We start from the raw sequence: 19137 nt of genomic DNA, 5'->3' as shown, positions 1-19137 counted from the left end.
ACTATTCCAACTAGTAATGCTATGTATGGTCTGCTATGTACAACATATTGTAGTTTTCCAATCATGGATCTGTACATTGTTTGATTGACTTTAGCTAATTTATCATTTTTGGATAGCTTATTTCCTGTTGCCATTGGTGTGCTGACCGGTTTGGATTCTTCCATTCCAAATATTTTAAGTATCTCTTTGATGTACTTTTATTGTGTCAAAAATATACCATGCTTTAGGTTATGTACTTGCAATCCAACAAAAAATTTGATCTCTCCAAACATAGACATCTCAAACTCATGTTTCATTTTGTCAACAAAGCCTTTGCAAAGCACTTCCTTTCCTCCACAAACTATGTTGTCCACAAAGATTTCAGATACAATAATATCCTTACCTTCTTCTAATTTTATGTACATGTTGTTATCATCAGTTCTTTCAAATCCTATTTGCACTAGATATTTGTGAAGTCTCTCATACCATGCTCTAGGTGCTTGTTTTAGACCATAGAGTGCTTTATGTAATTTACAAATCATATCCCTATTCTTCTCATCAACAAATCCCTCTGGTTGTTCAATATAGACTTCCTCTTCCAATATACCATTTTAAAAAGTAGACTTTGCATTCATCTGATAGACTTTAAAACCTTTATATGCAGCATATGCAAATAAAGTTCTTACTCCTTCTATTCTAGCAATAGGAGTGAATGTTTCCCCATAGTCTAATCCTTCTTCTTGAGCATAACCCTTGCATACTAGTCTAGCTTTGTTTCTAGTAATCTTGCCATTCTCATCTAGCTTGTTTCTAAATACCAACTTGGTGCCAATCACATTCTTGTCAACTGGTCTGGGAACCAAACTCCAAGTTTTTTTCTTCTTTATTTGATCAATCTCTTCTTTCATAGCTTTATACCAGTCATCATCTTGTAATGCACCATATACTATCTTAGGTTCAAATTTTTTGATCAGACATGATTCATGTCTTAGTCTATTCCTTGTCATTGGTCTTGCATCTTTGTCACCAATTAACTGTTCAGCAGGGTGATGTCTTTTTACATATTTGGACAATCTTGGTTCTGTCCTTGTTTCCATGTTTGATCTTTCAGATTCAGGGTCACTATGTACTGAGTTTTCAGGTTGTTCTTCATCTCTTTCATGTGTACTGACTTCAAGATTAGATTGTGGATTTTCTTCATTCTGCAACTCAGCTTCTAAATGTAACTTGGAATTCACTAGTTTTGATTCAACTGAAACTAAAATTTGTTGTTGAATCCCAATTTGATTGAAAGCATCCTTGTCAATAGGCATTCTTTCATAAGAATACACAAAGGTTCTATATTTATTCATTCTCTTGGGTTCTTCAACTTGGACTTCTGTATGCTCATCAAAGTTTACATTTGCACTTTCCACAATTCTGCTAGTGTTAGTATTTAAACACTTATATGCTTTACTTCTAGTGGAGTAACCAAAGAATATGCCTTCATCACTTTTTGCATCAAATTTTCCATTTCTAGCATCTTAAAGGATAAAGCATTTGCAACCAAATACTTTGAAATGTTTTACATTGGGTGAGTGACCATACCATAATTCAAAAGGTGTTGTATTTGTACCTTTCTTGACTTGTACTTGGTTCAGTGTATAAACAGCTACACTTACAGCTTCTCTCCAATATTTTAAAGCAACAGTCTTTTCCATCATTAATGTTTTGGCACAGTTAATCATAGATCTATTTCTTCTTTCAGCAATTCCATTCTGTGGGGGAGTTCTAGGAGCTGACGTTTGTCTCTTGATTCCTTTGTCATTACAAAATATCTCAAATTTATTTGATATGAATTCACCACCTCTATCTGATCTTGGGCATTTCAAACTCTTTCTTGTTTCCTTTTCAACTCTAGCCACATACCAGTTAAAAATTTGAAAAACATCAGGTTTTTTCTTTAAGAACATAACAATCATCATCCTAGAGTAGTCATCAACAAACAACATTATATATATATATCTCCTTTGTAGCTTTGTACTTCCATTGGACCACATAGGTCAGTATGGACTAACTCAAGTACTTCTTTAAATGTATAGTTTTTACTTTTGAAACTTGACTTTGTCATCTTTCCTACCTGACATTGTTTACACATAATATTGTCAGGCTTCTTCAATTTTGGTAAACTTCTGACTTTCTTCATTTTACTGATATTGACTAGATTGTCAAAGTTGACATGACATAGTCTTGTATGCCATAATCATTCATCATCAAATTTTTCAACAAAACAAGAAATATCATCCATATCAAGGTAAAACAGATTACTTCTTGTTTGATCTCCTTTTCCTATCAGTTTACCATCAGTATCATAGATTTTTGCAGTTTTGTTTCCAAATTCTACTTTGCATCCTACATTGCCTAATTGTGAGACACTCAGCAAATTGTAGTTTAATCCTTCAACATAGTATGCATTATCACATGAAGTTTGCTCTGTAAGCTTAATGGAGCATTTTCCTTTTATTTGACATGGAGCATCATTACCAAATCTAACACTATTTCCATCATACTGTGTAAATTTAACAAACTTACTTTTGTCTCCTATCATGTGATGTGAGCATCCACTATCTATGATCCACCTATCATTCTCGTTCATACAGGTTATCAGTGTTGTAGGTTCTTCTTCATTAGATTGGTCCTTCATGGCTAGATAAACAACTTCATCATCATTATCATCAGAGTTTTCTTCAACAATCTAACACTTCTTGCCTTTGTCTTTGTAATCTCTCTTATCATCTTCTCTCCTATATTTATACTATTTTCCTTCCTTGTAATCCTTTTTCTATGTACATCTAGCAGCAATATGTCCTACTTCATTGCAATTGAAACAAATGATAGGCATCTTACCTTTGAATTTTCCTTTGCCTCTATGAAATCTTCTAGCTAGTAATGCTTCCAATTGTTCCACATCTTCCTGATCAGTGCTACTATCACTGGATACATGTTTCATTTTTCTTCCTTTCTTTGATTTCACCTATTCAGCATCTTTCAATGATAGCTTGGCCTTGAAAGTAGATTCAACATTTTCAGGTCTATAGTTGTCAAAGTTAGATAACTCAAATGCAGTGAGTCTACCCACTATACCTTCAAAACTTAGATTGTTTCCTGGTACACATCTTAGTTCTTGTATTGCTGATACTCTAATAGCATAGATAGGGAGCAATGTTCTTAAGAACTTACCATTAATAGTATCTTTATCCAATTGACCACTCAAACATCTTATTGCACTTACCACTTCCTTTATTCTAGTGCCATACTGAGCAGCATTCTCACTTTCCTCCATTTTCATATCATCAAACTTTCCTCTAAGACTTTCTCTTTTTGGTCTTTAGACATTTTGATCTCGTCCATAGATGTCTAATAGGGCTTTCCACATTTTGAATGCAGTGTCGCATCCTTTGATATCATTGAATTCAGCATAGTTGAGTGCTGAAGCAATCTCCAACATTGTCTGATTGTGTTCCTATTTATTTTTCAAATCTTCTACAGTAAGAGCACCAGTTTGATCAACATGCTCAGTAACAATTGAATTTTGGGCATAATCTCCTATGGATCCAAGATGTAGCTTCATCAGACTTTTCCATGTAACAAAGTTGTCTATATTGAACTTGGGAACTTCTCTCTTAGGCATTTTGATCTTTTCCTGCTTCTAGCCCCTTTTAAACTAAGTCAGCAGCAAAGCTCTAATACCGATTGTTAGAATTCTTTAGAATAACTGAGAGGGGGGGGTGAATCAGTTATCCAAGGTCTAAATACCCTAATAATACTTTTTCTCAAATTATAGTGAGCACATAAACTTTTCATCCATCCAAGCTTAAATCAATCATCTTAGCAAGTTACAGAAAATCAATATGCAAGGATAAAACATGCAAGATCAACACATGACACAGTGATTTACGTGGAAAAACAATTTGGAAAAAACCACTAGTAACATGCTACTTAATTCTCACTCTTCTAAAGTGATTCCCTGTTAAAGGCTTACAACACACTATTAAATGTGACCTTTCTCTAGGTGTTTTAGTTACATATTATTGATTGCCTCCTTCTTGTCAATCAACCAATTGATAGTATTTGGATCAATAAAGAAATTGTCATTCCTGCAAGTAGCAAGTTTGACATCAATGACAAAACAATGATTGAGAACATTCTTTACCAGTTCCATTACTTTTTATGTATGATCTCTTCAATCATTTCCAACAATCTCCCTCGTGATCTTTTCAATCATTTCCAACAATCTCCCTCATGATCTTTTCAATCATTTAGAACACATCACATCATCCACAGACTGATGGACAAACAAAAGTTGTGAATCACAGTTTGGGAAATTTGCTAAGATGTTTGGTTGGAGATAAATCAAAAGGATGGGATATGATTTTACCACAGGCAGAATTTGCATATAATAATTCTATCAATAGGAGTACTGGTAAATCACCATTCCAGATTGTATATGGGAGTAGTCCCAGAAATGCTTCTAAACTAAGGTAGTCAGATAAAGGAGAGATAAGTAGTGCTAAAGCAGAAGATTTTGTTGAACATTTGAAGAACATCCATGAGGAGGTGAGGAAGCACATCATAAAGATGAATACATAGTATAAGGCTAAGGCAGATGTGAAAAAGAGATATAAGGAATTTTAGATTGGAGATGAAGTCATGGTTCATTTGAGAAAGGAGCATTTTCCAGTGGATACATATAATAAGTTGAAGATGAATAAGTTTGGAATGTGCAAGATAGTGAAGAGGCAAGATTCTGGCAATGTGGATGAAGTGGAGTTGCCTTCTAAATTGAATATTTCACCAGTATTTAATATTTTAGATTTGACAGAGTATTATGAAGGAGGTGATAGAGATGAAGTTGCAGAAGCATGATGGAGCATTCCAGTAGCTAGTTTGGCTACAAAAGATATTGGGGAGATACTAATCAGTCATGTTGGAAAAAGTACCAGAAACAAAACTTATGAGGAATATCTAGTCAAATGGAAAAGGAGACCAGTTGAGGATTCATCATGGCTAGCAAAGGAGGAGGTTAACCATCTTGGTTTTCCACTTAACACCTATGACATGATGAGGCCACTTCTCAAATTACCCTAGGTGTCTGATGCAAGACCGTCCTAGGTGCAAGGGAAATGTTGCATCACCCAAAAATATTTAATTTTCAATATTTTATATTTTAATAAGGACTAATAGAGAAGTTGGTTACCATAAAAATATTATTGCTCAAGCATTAGTATCAGAGAAGTTATTAAGATTTTTTGGTGGAAAAATTTGTAGAAAAATCTTTAGGCTCACCATTGGAGGCCTTAGAGTGCTTGGATGAGGTCCAAAACCTTGACAGAAGGGCACTAGCATGGTTCAGAACCTGTGGATTGGGAGTTGGCATTTTTGAAAAATGGTTATAATAGCCAGTTGAAGCAATGGTTCATGATTTATGGCCTTCAGAAGTTGGGCTAGAAAAATTTCTAAAATAATTTGTCAAAGATGTATTTGGCCATCTCTAAGTGTATTGTTAGGGTTTGTTAGCCCTATGTATTAAATTTGAGCATCTAGAACCTTCCCAAGAAGCATAAAACTACCTATTTAATAAAGGCCCAAACATTTTCTAGGATAGCTCTAGGTGATAGTTCATAGCTTGTCTTGCAAATTATTGTACTGAAGGCACCCATGTGGGTTATCATAGTGTAGTTATAAATTCTATAATCCCGCATTTGTAGTGGAAATAAGAAGTCCATTTTTTTCTCACATTTTCTATTCTTTCTATGTTTTTGTTATGAGTTTATGGTATTAAGGGGAGCTTCTTACATTAGAGTTGTAGAAGGTGAATGGACCCACTGTCTAAACAACTTCAGGGGCAAGACCACCAAACTCATTGTCCAACTAATATTTATATTATTCCTTGTAGAATAATAGAAATAAAATAACTCAAACTCCTCTATCCTCTTGATCAGACCAAACTTCTTCAGATCTCAAAACCAAATCTTTGAACTCGCATCACACTAATTTCTTTGATCGCTTACACGCATTTAGGAACATCATATATCACTTGCACAATTAAATAAAATCACTCTATACATCACTAATTATAATAGGACCTCATTAAGATATTACAAAACATTGCAACTTTTTGTAATTACAAAACATTGTCGATTCATGATAAATACAACTTATCACATATTCTACACATGTGATATGCAACCTTGTGCACTTACTGATTTCATCATCAATTTGTCTATTATCACTGTCTAACTTCTCTCATCAATATTCTATCCTCATTAAGAGATGCAATCCAAACATCAATAATGACTTCTCAGGTACTCTATCTGCACATTGTCTTCTATAATTCTTGAATTACTTACTTGTGTCTTTGATTCTCTATATGTGCACTTGTTTTCCTCATCAGGACACAATGTAGAATGTATCCTCAATTTTTCTTGATTGCATCACCAATAGACAATTTTTATGACCTTATTCTTTGTCTTTTACTCTGCTAGTCTTTACAGAAACAATACTATGTTTACATAAATGAAAAAAATTGTCATGAATGTAACATGTCAATCTTCTCAGCTACTCTAGGAATGCTTAGGATACTCTTTAAAAGAATAACATCATTATTTATGCTAAAAAAAATCAATAGTAAAACATCTCAAATAGCATCCATACAATTGTGACACTAGGATTGAATGTGGGAATCCAATTTGGGAAAAAACCACCAACAACTTCTCAACAATATTTCACTCTTCTGAAGTGAGCTCTGTTAGGAGCCAACACTATTAAAGGTTACAATACACACTATTATGTGTGACCTAGTTAGAGGATTTAATAACCCTTTTAGGAGTGGCCTTGTTAGAGGACTTAAGAACATTTCATTAGAATATCACGTTGATTAAAGTATTTACAAATGATCGTTAGGTCAACCTTGATTAAAGGATTCTAAACTAATACAATGGTTAGAAAGTAACAATAGGTTGATCTAAATAAATACAACTCACTTTGAAAATACAAATCAAAAATTTGATTCAACAACTGACTCATTGACTAGCCTCCATTATCATCTCCATCATTGATTCACTTGGAAACCCTTCGAGCGATCACTCTTCACCTCAACACTTCACTATTTATCCTTCTACTCAAATTCATCAATCAACAAAATCAATGACTACTCCAACCCTCTTTAGGTTAGCCCTTGTGCCTCCTTAAATAGGTAGCTTGATCTTTCTCTACTTAAATACCACCATTGATCTTAGGGTTAGGTCAAATTCATCAAATCCTTCCATCATTTCATTTCCTCCTCACTCTTATAGAAACTTCTCCAAACTTCTCATTTAATCCATGCATATAAATGCTCAAACATCATTTCTCTTGCATTGAGTGTTCCATCTCATCAATTCTTATCTTCAACATGCTTTACATATTCCAATAATTCATTTATGTTGGCCAAAAAATTCAATTCCTAAACAAACAATAAAATGTTGTCAGTTGGCCAAGATTGTGTTCCTTGGCCTTGGTCATCACTAGATAACTTAGTCATCACTGCACTAACTTACTTAGCTTACACCATCTTCACTCTATCCATTTACCTATGCTTGGTCCAACTTCTTTGTTACTTTTTCTTTTACTAGCACATGGTCAACACTAAATTTTCTTGGCTTCTATTGTTTAGTTGGGAGACACTAGCATAGCTCAACTTTAACTTTAAGTTCCTTAATCTTCTTCTTTTAAGCTTGGTTAAGCCTAAGTATTTTTTCTTTATTGATCATCTCTTCTATTCTTTAACTCAACTGTATTTTCCACTTAGTGTTATGATTAAACAATACATTATCCTTCCAACATCTAACTAATCAACTGTCCATTGTAATTCCTCATAACTCAACCTTTCCACTAGGTCATCTTGTTATCTCTTCTTATAAAATCCTCTTCATTAGTCATCTTGATATGGCACTATACTCAAGTAGCAAATGTCTCACCTATAATGTTCTCAATTTTAATTAATTTGGGGTCCAAGTTATTAATTGTTATATTGGTGGGTTCCAATTTATTTAGTATTTCTTAGACCCATTTTTAATTAATTGTTCCATAGGTGTTGACCATTGGCTATTTTTGTAAACCCTCAAGATGTTTATCCAAAGGGTATTTAAGCACAACATGTAGATTGTAGTTGGTATGCTTTTGGATTATTTTTTATGTACTATGAATACATGTTAGAGTTCTAGATCATTCACCATTTTAGAAGTGAAAGATCTTCCCTATTTAGCTTGAGCAGTTTCGATGAGACTTAACCCTTACCCTATTCCATCTGTGTATTTCTTGATTTGATTCTAGAAAATATCGATATATATTTTTGTGGAGCAAATTTTTTGGTATCTCTTGTGTGCATATCTGGATTTCTTATCAAATATTGTTCATCTTCAAAATCATACGTAGCCCATCAATAGTAATTTCCTGGCAAGCCACGACTTGCAAGTTGTACCCTATCACAACAAGGCTACTATACAGACTAATCCTATACGGCCTCAGCTAAAGCTACTATACAACCTTCATTGCCTTGTCTACTATGCAGCCTCCCACTATCTATATGGTTAGACCCCAACATACCATATAGCCAATAAGGTACTGTACGACCTTTAGATCCTACACATTGACACTGTATGACACACATCCTAAGCCACAGAGGAGAACTACCTGAGGCACTAGAAGGACTACCCAAGGTATGGAGGAGAACTACTTGAGGCACTAAAAAGACTACCCAAGGCATGGAGGAGAAGTACCTAAGGCACTGGAAAGACTATCCAAAGCATGGAGTGAGAACTACCTAAAGCATTTGCTACTGGGAGCACACAACAAGGCTACTTAATTAATTTCCAACAGATCAACATCACTTATAGGCCAACTTCACTTTAGGAACATTATAGTGATATCAAAGCTAGTGATCTTGCTAGCCTATTGGGATGATTGAGAGATTTTGGGATTGGGATAGTGTTATGGCACCAAGCAGCAATGGAGAGTGGTGATTGAAGACATGACATGGGATTGGCAAGGAGCTCAATGAAGGTGTTGATCTTCCATTAGATTTTTTGGAAGTATGTTTGTGTAAGGTTAAGCAATTACCTTCAAGATTTATGCAAAGAATCCTATCATCGATTAAAGATGCCTTAAGTCAACCAAGGTTTTTAAGACACCGTGACAAGGGGAAAAGGTTGGTAGTTACAACATGTCTCAGTGAGATATTGAGAATATTAGCTCCTAGAACACCATATGATGATAACACCATGATAGAGATCCTACATTTGATTGTTGAAAGATTTTAGAGTCTAGATGACATTAGTGCTAATCCCTTTTGTAGAATATCTACAATCTTGGAGAATTTTGCAAATGTTAAAATGGGTAACCTCCTCTTAGATCTCAAATTGCAAAACTGGTCGATGACATGTTTCATCACTTTTTGGCCACCATCAAGGAAGATCATGATACTAAGGTTTCAGTTGCTATAGAGAGCCTTATGATTTTGTGCATTGAGGAGGTGGATGAAATATCCCAATGCATCACATCTATGTTATGGGTTATTCAGAATCTTGAATGTGTCCCTTGTTTAGCCGCATGTATATTGGTCAATCATATTTTCAAGCATTGTGAAGAAAAACTAATATCTCATTTGCACAAGTGGGAGAAAATAGATGGCAGTAATAAGGATGACGTATTACATAAGAAGAAAGGTATTATTATAGGGCTACTCCAAGAGGAATTGTTAAATCCTTCTTCTACACCAACCTAGGGAGAATATCAAAAAATTGAAGATGTTTCTTACATAGATCTTGTGAAGACATGTACAGATCAAGTTATGCCCATCACCAAGGTTGTTGTTGAGACTATGTGTCTATCACAAAAGTTATGTCCACCACCATGGTCATGTCTATCACCAAAGTTGTATGTTCATCACTGTGGTTGTATCCATCACCATAGTTTTTTTTGTTTTCATCACTATCATTGTGATCGTTGCCATGTCTATCATCATCACCATGTCTGTTGCAAAGTACATGGCCATGTTTGTCATCATCATGTCTGTCATCATTGTTGTGTCCATCATTGTCATCAAGTTTATGTCAATCACTATTATGTCTTCCACCATTGTTTCTATCTTTATCATTGTGTTTGTCACTATCATCAAGTTTGTATTTTTCATCATCATTGTATCTTTCACCATCATTTTATTCATTATCATCATTGCATTGGTCACCATCATTATGTCAGTCACCATCATTTTGTATGTTATTAATGTTGTTGTTTTCGTTGTTGCATCTATCACCATCATTGTGTCATTCACCGTTGTTGTGTCCATTACCGATGTCAAGTTTATGTTCGTCACCAACGTCAAGTCTATGCCCATCACCAATGCCAAGTTTGTGTCTGTCACCAACACTGAGTCTATGCCCATTGTTGAACTTGTACCCATCATCATTGTCATGATCATCCATGTCATCATTGTGTATCTTCCAGTACAACTACAACCATTGAGACATTTCTTCTTGTCAAGGTTCTATCCATCATTGAGGTTTCAACTGGGGTTCTGTTTGCTGCTAATGTTTTATCTACAGCTAGAATTGTTGGGTTTGTACCAACATCAATGTATGTGTGTATGACCATACCCAAAGAGATTCATGAACATGATGACATCAATGTATATTATTATTGGAATCCTTGGGATACTAGTGACTCAGGACATGACAATTCTTATATCAAAGTGGCGTAGTGAAAGTTTGATAAATATTTAGTCTCCTTTCCTAAGTGTGTGTATGTGATCATGATGCTACATGAAGACTTCAAAAGATACAACTATTGATCTCCACACATGGTTTGGGATCCTAGAGTTGCAAATTGCTTGAGGACAAGCAATTTTTTGGTGCGTGAGGATTTGCAATGTTCTCAATTTTAATTAATTTGGGGCCCGAGTTATTAATGTTTGTATTGGTGAGTTCTAATTGATTTAGTATATCTCGGACCCATTTTTAATTAATTATTCCCTAGGTGTTGACCATCGGCTATTTTTATAAACCCTTGAGATGTTTATCTAAAGGGTATTTAAGAACGACATGTAGATTGTAGTCAGTATACTTTTGGATTATTTTCTATGTACTATGAATTCCTGTTGGAGTTCTGGATTGTTCGCCATTTTAGAAGTGAAAGATCTTCACCATTTGGCTTGTGCAATTTTGGTGGGACGTAACCCTCACCCTATTTCATCTATGTATTTCTTGATTTGATTTTGGAAAATATCAATATATATTTTTGTGGAGCATCTTTGTTGGTATCTCTTGTGTGCATATCTGGATTTCTTATCAAATATTGTTCATCTTCAAAATCGTATGTAGCCCATCGACAATAACTTCTTGACAAGCCATGACTTGCAAACTGTACCCTATCACAACAAGGCTAGTGTATGGATTGATCTAGTATGGCCTTGGTTGAAGCTTCCATATGGCCTTCCTAACCTTTTCCATTGTATGGTCTCCCACTGTCTATATGGTTAGACCCCAACATAGCTTATGGCCAATAAGGTATAGTATGGCCTTTCCATCCTACACATTGACACCGTATGACACACATCCTGAGGCACAGAGGAGAAATACTCAAGGCACTAGAAAGACTAACCAAGGCATGAAGGAGAACTACCTAAGGCATTGGAAAGACTACCTGAGGTACAGAGGAGAACTACCTGAGGCATTGGAAAGACTACCTAAGGCACAGAGGAGAACTACCTAAGGTACTGGAAAGACTACCTGAAGCATGAAGGGAGAACTACTTGAAGCATTTGCTACTAGGAGCACACAACAAGGCTACCTAAGTAATTGCCTATGGATTGAGATCACCTATAGGCTGAGTTCACCTTAGGAACATTACATCACCAAAGAGATTTTGATGCAGGAGCATCCAGAGGTATAAGGGCAATCCTGTGTCACCCAAAAAAATGTACTTAGACTTAGTTTCTATTTCATGTCTTTACATTTTTGGATACCCATTTGGGTCAAATAAAGGTTTCAACTCTCACAGTTCCACTATTAGTGTGTTTGAAAATCCCAAAAAAATAGGAGCATGCAATTTGGCCATCATTTTGGTGACCTAGAAGGTTTGAATTGGCCAGATGAATGTAATTGTGATTTAGAGCATTCCAGAAAAAGATTCAAATCAAAAGGCCCCACGGTTTGAAAGTTATTTCAGTTTTTTGAGTTTTAGAGACCTCTTAAGAATGCTTCTGGAACCTTCTATTTGGTCAGTGGATGTCTACCAGCACTTTCTAGAATGTACTCCTAGTCCTTAACCCTCCGGGGTCTATTTAAGGAGATTTTTGGCATTGTAAAAGGCAGTTCAGAGTGGAGTTTGAGAGGAGGTACCATAAGGAAAAATTATCTCCAGATTTATGCTATTGTAAGCCCTTAGGGCATGTTTTGAAGTTTAGTTTCCTGTACTGGTTGTACTAGCTTATTTTCTCAGTTAATATAATTTCCCTTTTCTATTATTTCCATTCTATTCTTGAGTTGTGTCCCCATCAAGTGGTATCAGAGCTAGTTTTCCTGAGTGTGTAGACAGAGCGCCGACTGTGAGGCAGTTTGCATCAGGACTGTGTGGTTGTGGGTTCGAGTTAGAAGATGCCTCCATGAAGAGAGCATGGTGGAAGGGCCAGAGCTATTAATCCTAAGGAGGTTAGAGCCCTCCAAAGGCAGGTGCAGGCATTGCAAGAGGAGCTTCGTAGAGGAGCAAATATTGTCGTAGGTGACAACAGTGACGATGACAATGAAGAAGAAGTAATGGGACCAGAAGAGGAAGTTGACGGGGAAGTTCTGAATCCTATAGAGGAAAGCCTTTTTAGGGCCATTACTAAGTTTTGGAAAAGACCTACAATTGAAGTGGGTGTATTTTCAGTAAATCTGAAACCAGATGAGTTGATCGATTGGATCAATGAACTAGAAGAATACTTTGAGTATGAGGATATCAGGGACCCAGATAGGGTTAAGTTTGCAAAGGCCAAACTGAAAGGCCATGCCAAAATCTGGTGGCAAGAGGTTCAATTGGAAAGAAATAGAAGAGGAAAGGAGAAGATCACAAGATGGGATCACATGGTGGACAAATTGAAGAAGCAGTTCATTCCTGTGGACTACGAGTTGGATCTGTTTAAGAAGATGCATGTGTTAAAGCAAGTAGGAAGATCTGTCCAAGACTATACAAAGGAGTTTTACCAACTCTTGATTAGAGCAGGGCATGCAGAAGCAAATAAGGAGAAGGTTTCTTGTTATATCAGTGGGTTGTGACCAAGCATCCAGGAGGAATTAAGTCTAGTAAGAATGACCAACGTTGAAGAGGCATACCAGTTTGCCCTACAAGTTGAAGAGAAGCTGAATAAAAGGTTTGAAAGGAAAAAAAGAGGGTGTGGTCAAGGAGGAAGGGGAAGCGGTAGATCATCTGGATGCCACAATGAAACGCAAAAGAAAAATGAAGATGAGGGTACTAGCAGGAACCAGAGGAATAAGGGTTTCAACCGCTTTCGTGACCAAGACTTTGGAAATCAGAGAGGAAGAGGTAGAGGACGTGGACAAGGAAGAGGAGGCTTCTATGGTACCTATTTCCATTGCAATGAAGAAGGTCATCATGCCTTTGAATTCCCTCAGCAACAAGGAAGGACAGATAGGAGAGCTGAGGGCCAAGCTAGGGTTGCTCATGTAGATGAGGATGCACAATCATCACATTCAGAGGATGCAGAAAGAGGAGAGAAATTGGTAAATGAAAGAGTCCTACTAAGTGGTGAGAATGAACTAGGACAACAGAGGAGTTTGTTCCATACCAGATGCAAGTGTGAGGATAAATGTTGTGATGTGATCATTGATGGTGGTAGCACTGATAACTTGGTATCAGAAGAGATGGTCTCTAAGATGAAGCTCAAGAGGGAGAAACATCCCCAGCCCTATTGGATTTCTTGGGTAAAAGATGATCATAAGGTCCTAGTAAGTGAACAATGTTTAGTAAAATTCAAAATTGGGAGTTACCATGATGAAGTTCTCTGTGATGTTATTTCGATAGATGTTTTCCATCTATTGTTGGGTAGACCATGGCAGTTTGATAGACATGCAATACATGATGGACATGCAAACACATACTCTCTGACAAAGGATGGAGTTCGCCACAAATTGAAGCCCATGAAAAAGGAAGGTGAAAAGGTATGTAGCAGTGCTAGGATTTGTCTTGTTGATGGAAGGAAGTTTTTAGATGGCATGAAACATCAGCATATGTGCTATGCTTTGATTCCTAGGAAAGATAAAGAAGGTAGTAATGAAATACCATTTGAAGTTTCAGATTTACTAGGGGAATTTGGAGATATTATCTCTGATAATGTTCCAGATGGATTGCCACCAGTAAGGCAAATCAGTCATCAGATATATCTGATTCCAGGAGCTAGTTTACCTAACAAGGCTGCTCACAGGATGACTCCTACTGAAACAGAGGAGCTAAATAGATAGGTTCAGGAGCTATTGAGGAAGGGCTTGATTCGAGAGAGCCTGAGTCCATGTGTAGTACCTGCAGTACTCACACCAAAGAAGGATGGAGAGTGGAGGATGTGTACAGATTCTTGAGCTATAAATAGGATAACCATCAAGTAGCGATTTCCTTTACCAAGGATGGATGATCTTATGGACTGCTTGAGTGGAGCTCAGTACTTCACAAAGATAGATCTAAAGAGTGGCTATCATCAGATACGGATTCGAGAAAGAGATGAGTGGAAAACAACCTTCAAGACCAAGGAGGGTCTTTATGAGTGGTTAGTCATGCCCTTTGGATTGACGAATGCCCCAAGCACCTTCATGCGGCTCATGAATGAGGTACTTAAGAAGTTCTTGGGAAAATTTGTTATTGTCTATTTGGATGATATTTTAATTTTCAGCAAGACTTTGGAAGAACATTTACTGCATATTCATAGTGTCCTTGAAAGGCTAAGGGAAGAGAAACTGTTAATTAACCTAAAGAAGTGTGTCTTTGCAAAAAGGGAATTAGTCTATTTGGGGTTTGTTATATCACCTAAAGGTCTCAAAATGGATCCAGAGAAGGTAAAAGCCATCTTGGAATGGCCTACTCTGAGGTCTTCTACTGAGGTAAGATCATTTCATGGTCTGGTTAGTTTTTACAGGAAGTTTATTAAGAATTTCAGTGGCATATGTGCACCCCTAACTGATACAATAAGAGGGGATAGAAAAGAGTTCAAATGGACTGCAGCAGCTGCGAGAAGTTTTGAATTGCTAAAGAAGAAGGTGATAGAACAACCTATGTTGGCACTTCCAAATTTTAGAAAAGTGTTCCAGGTGGATTGTGATGCTAGTGGCAATGCTATTGGGGCTGTATTAAGCCAAGAAGGTAAGCCTATTGCATATTTTAGTGAAAAATTGAATGATGCAAAGAAGAAGTATTATGTTTATGATCAAGAGTTCTATGCAATAGTTCAGGCCTTAAAGAAATGGAGGCACTATTTATTGTCAAAGGAATTTGTTTTGTATACTGATCATTAGGCATTACAGTACCTAAATAGCCAAGGTAAATTGAATCAAAGGCATATGAAGTGGGTAGAATTCTTGCAGAGTTATACATTTGTGTTGAAGCATAGAAGTGGAAAATCTAACAGGGTTGCAGATGCACTAAGTAGGAGACAATCACTGCTTACAGTAATGCAGGTTGAAGTAGTTGGGTTTGATGAACTCAAGAATTTGTACCCCGAGGATCTTGATTTTAATGAAGCATGGAAAGCTTGTAAAGAGCCTGTTGCTATAGATAGAACCAAGTGGTTAGACTATATTATTCAGGATGGCATGTTGTTCAAAGGTAGTCAATTGTGCATTCCAAGGAGTTCCATGAGGGAAAATCTGATTAAGGAGAAACACAGTGGAGGGATGGCAGGACATTTTGGTCGAGATAAGACCATTTCCATTCTTAGAGAACATTATTTTTGGCCTCAAATTTCACAGGATGTGAAGAAGTTCGTACAAAGTTGCCAAGTTTGTCAAGTTGCCAAGGGGTTTAGTCACAATACTGGTCTATATCAGCCGTTACCTGTTCCATCAAGGCCATGGGAGGACATAAGTATGGATTTTTTTCTTCGATTGCCAAGGACACAAAGGGGTAATGACTCAGTATTCATGGTGGTTGATAGGTTCTCCAAAATGGCACATTTCATTCCATGCCACAAAACTCATGATGTTGTCCATATCACAGACTTGTTTTTCAAAGAGGTGGTAAGACTACATGGTCTTCCAAGGAGTATAGTTTCTGATAGAGACACTAAATTTGTGGGGTATTTCTAGAGGACATTGTGGAAAAAGTTGAGAACAGACTTGAAATTCAGTTCCATGCATCACCCGTAGACTGATGGCCAAACAAAAGTGGTAAACAGAAGTCTAGGAAATTTGTTGAGATGTTTAGTTGGGGATAAGCCCAAGGGATGGGATTTGATTCTACCACAGGAAGAATTTGCTTATAATAACTCTATAAATAGGAGTATTGGAAAATCACCCAAGGACTGCACCAGAGCTGAGGAAGATAGAACAAGGGGAGAGGACAAGTGCTAAAGCTAAGGAATTTGCTGAACATATCAAGCGTCTACATGAGGAGGTTCAGGCACACATAACCAAGATGAATCAAGAGTATAAAGCTAGGGCTGATCAAAGGAGAAGACATAAGGAATTCCAAGTAGGAGATTTAGTCATGGTACACTTACGAAAAGAAATATTTCCAGCTGGTACTTACAACAAGCTGAAAATGAAGAAATTTGGCCCCTGCAAAATTTTGAAGAAACATGGCTCAGGAAATGCATATGAAGTGGAGCTGCCAAATGGTATTCAGATTTCTCAAATTTTCAACATTGCAGATTTAATCGAATATCATGATGATGGTGCAGATGAGGAGCTGATGTTAGAGCCATTTCCAATTCCTACTTCTAAGAAGGAGGAGATAGAAGATATTCTAGATCATCGTGTGGGTAGGAGTACCAGAAATAGGCAGTATGAAGAGTATTTGGTCAAATGGAAAGGATGGCCAATCAAGGACTCAACTTGGATTTCAGCAGCTGAGGTTTCCCATTTTGGATTTCCTCTACCATCCATAAAGTGACAGGGTCACTTTTCAATCTACCCTGGGTGTCTGATGCAGGAGCATCCAGAGGTATAAGGGCAATCCTGTGTCACCCAAAAAAATGTACTTAGACTTAGTTTATGTTTCATGTCTTTACATTTTTGGATACCCATTTGGGTCAAATAAAGTTTTCAACTCTCACAGTTCCACTATCAGTGTGTTTGAAAATATCAAAAAAATAGGAGCATGCAATTTGGCCATCATTTTGGTGACCTAGAAGGTGTGAATTGGCCAGATGAATGTAATTGTGATTTAGAGCATTCTAGAAAAAGAATCAGGTCAAAAGGCCCCACGGTTTGAAAGTTATTGCAGTTTTTCGAGTTTTGGAGACCTCTTAAAAATTCTTCAAAGTCAGGTTAGGGGCATTAAATGACCTTGAAAAGGGCCAAAAAATGGGGGACGAGCAAAGCTTGTCCATAGGGCTATAGAGCGCTTTGAGATCTTTCCAAAAATGTAAACGATTCGTCAATCGGAGCTACGGTTCAAAAGTTATGCCTCCCAGAAGTTCGGTTACCGTTTCTAGATTCTTCTAGATTTTCACCGACTTCTAACGATGCTTCTGGAACCTTCTATTTGGTCGGTGGATGTTTTCCAGCACTTTCTAGAATGTACTCCTAGTCCTTAACCCTTCGGGGTCTATTTAAGGAGATTTTTGGCATTGTAAACGGCAGTTCGGAGTGGAGTTTGAGAGGAGGTACGATAAGGAGAAATTATCTCTAGATTTATGCTATTGTAAGCCCTTAGGGCATGTTTTGAAGTTTATTTTCCTGTACTGGTTGTACTAGCTTATTTTCTCAGTTAATATAATTTCCCTTTTCTGTTGTTTCTATTCTGTTCTTGGGTTGTGCCCCCATCAGATTTAACACCAATGATAGCATAACAATTGTTCCAATTGTAATTACAACAAATTTATGAATATTTTAAAGATTTTAAAGTTGAGCACATTATTAAGGATAATATTGAGATGGAGGAAGAAATATTGGTGAGATAGATGACAGGGAGGAAGATTCTAACACTGATATTGAGGGTAATTTGGATACATCTATCGAGAAAATAATTCCTTCTAGAAAAGGAAAAGGAGAATCTAATGAGCCCTCATCCTCCTTGACTACTAAAAGGAGAAGAAAATCCCATGATGTTTAATTTAGGAAGAAGAAAAATGCTATGGAGGAAGAACACACTCAGTGTTTAGAAGAGCAAGATAAGGAAGGTAGATCAAATACTAAAGTTAATGGTGACCTTATCCTTGCTAGTAAGAAGACTTGGCATTCCCCTCCCAAAAGTATTGACAAATTTTTGAGAAGGTCCCCTTCTCTATAAAAGAGTGTTTTTTTGTGATGAGGGTTCCTCTATAACTCACATTGGTGAGGAATCTCCCAAATGAGGTGAGGTGAATTCCCTGAAATTGGATTTTCTTAGTGCTCTATAAAATCATGGAAAAGAGAATATCTTTGGTGTCCTTCAAGCTCCAAATGAATGCATGCTAGATTTCTACAGAATCACTAGGTGGATTTTTCATGAAGTTTTCTACAAAATCACTAGGTGGATTTCTATAGAAATCAAGCAAAGGGATTTTCTAGCAAGATGAAGTTGTTAGAGGTGCTTTGTATGGGTAAATACAATACTTTCTTTGACAATGTTAAATACTTGACCAAAGTTTTTGGTGACATTGAAGACATGGTTGTTGATTATGGAAAACATTTTAGACCAAACACCAAGATCTCCAAAATGCAGTCTATCCCAAAAAAATTTGAATAATGAAACCACAAGATACTAAAGTCATCTACAAAGAAAATAAAGACTCTTGTGGGAAAACTTGAATAGATGAACCAAGAGAAAGTCATTGTTTAGAATGATGATGTAAATAATATCAACCCTAAAGAGGTTATTGGTCCTAGGAAATGAACATGTGCTAGTACTAAGAAGAAGGTGCTCAAGGCCACTTATGATATTGAAGATCTCAAGAGC

This window comes from Cupressus sempervirens, chromosome 8 (genome assembly GCF_028749045.1).
Source record: "Cupressus sempervirens isolate cs-2001-9-10 chromosome 8, ASM2874904v1, whole genome shotgun sequence".
Classification (NCBI taxonomy): Eukaryota; Viridiplantae; Streptophyta; class Pinopsida; order Cupressales; family Cupressaceae; genus Cupressus; species Cupressus sempervirens.
The sequence above is the reverse complement of the archived record's forward strand: the minus strand, read 5'-3'. Positions refer to the sequence as shown.